The sequence below is a fragment of the Pelodiscus sinensis genome, chromosome 1, assembly GCF_049634645.1.
Source record: "Pelodiscus sinensis isolate JC-2024 chromosome 1, ASM4963464v1, whole genome shotgun sequence".
Classification (NCBI taxonomy): Eukaryota; Metazoa; Chordata; order Testudines; family Trionychidae; genus Pelodiscus; species Pelodiscus sinensis.
In genome coordinates this window covers 268,836,693-268,838,485 of record NC_134711.1, presented here as the reverse complement: position 1 = coordinate 268,838,485, position 1,793 = coordinate 268,836,693, and positions in this window count along the sequence as shown.

The following is a 1,793-nucleotide window of genomic DNA, read 5'->3' as shown; positions in this document are numbered from 1 at the left end:
CACATTCTGGTAGCATGCATTGCTGCGCTATGGCGACAAGCCCGAGGGGTATGTCTACACTACAAAGTTAGTTTGAACTAACGGACGTTAGTGCGAACTAACTTTCATAGGCGCTACACTAGCGCTTAGTTAGTTCGAATTTAATTCGAACTAACGGAGCGCTTAGTTCGAACTAGGAAAACCTCATTCCACGAGGATTAAGCCTAGTTCGAACTTACTAGTTCGAATTAAGGGCTGAGTAGACCCTTAATTCGAACTAGTGGGAGGCTAGCCCTCCCCAGGTTTCCCTGGTGGCCACTCTGGCCAACACCAGGGAAAATCGTCCGCCCCCTTCCCGGTCCCGGACCCCTTAAAGGGGCACGGGCTGGCTACAGTGCCCGTGCCAGGTGCAAGCCTGCCAGCACCCAGCCAGCAGACCCTGCACCTGGCACGGATCGAGCCACCCACCCGATGCCCCCCAGCCCTCCCCCTCTTCCCGGGACTAGGCTGGCGGCTCCTGGGAGCTTGCCCGCGACCGCAAGAGGCGGCCACCTGCCTGGGCTAGTGCAGACATCGTGGACCTCGTCCACGATCTCCGCACTAGGCACAGGAAAGTGGCCGGCTAGGGCAGGAGAGCTGCCAGCCTGGCCACCCAGGAGCAGGTGTGCAAGAGAATCAAGGTGGTCCACTGAGACCCCCGACCCTGAGCCCTGAGCTTACAATGGCCATCCTGGGTCAGACCAAAGGTCCATCTAGCCCAGTAGCCTGTCTGCCGACAGTGGCCAACCCTAGGGACCCTGGAGGGGATGGACCGAAGACAGTGACCAAGCCATTTGTCTCGTGCCATCCCTCTCCAGCCTTCTACAAACCTTGGGCAGGGACACCACTTCTACCCCTTGGCTAATACCACTCCATGAACCCAACCTCCATGACTTGATCTCACTTCCCTTTAAACTCTGTTCTAGTTCTAGCCTTCACAGCCTCCTGCAGCAAGGAGTTCTACAAGTTGACTCTTTGCTTTGTGAAGAACAACTTTCTGTTACTACTTTGAAGCCTGCTACCCATTCCTTTCCTTTGGTGTCCTCTAGTCCTTCTTTATGGGAACTAATGAAGAACTTTTCTGTATGCATCCTCTCCACCCAACTCCTGCTTTTAGAGACCTCTATCCTGTCCCCCCTCCGTCTCCTCTTTTCTAAGCTGAACAGTCCCAGTCTCTTTAGCCTCTCTTCATATGGGACCTGTTCCCAACCCCTCATCATTGTAGTTGCCCTCCCCTCTCCCACCCTCTCTCTTCCCCTCTCCCACCTCCTTTTCCCAGTCTCCCCCAGTTTTGTTCAATAAAGACAGATTCCATTTTGGAAGACACGTTATCTTTATTTTGTACATCAAGAAGAGGGGCTAGGGAAGGGTAAGTGGAAGGAGGTGAGGGAGGAATGGGGTACGAGCCCCCGATGGGGAGGACTGGGCTGACTCTGTGGGCTTCTGGGGGTGGAAGCTCTCCTGCAGCCCCCCAATTTTCCCCTCTCCCCAGATGGCAGCCTGCAGCAAGTGCAGCCGGGCTGATGGCTGAGTGCTGTGATGTGCCCAGTGTGGGTAGTCCGGGCACTCCAAGACAGGACTGCTTTGCAAGCGGGGAACCCTGAGAACTGTCTGTCCGGGGTGGGGGTCGGGACCCTTTAAGCACAGCCTTCGGCTAGCCTGAGACACCATCTCCACGCTCTAAGTCCTCCTCTGATGCCCTGCCGGCACTGCTTCCGTCCATCCTTAACCCCGGTTCAGGGTCCACTTAATGTGGACATGCTAGTTCGAATTAG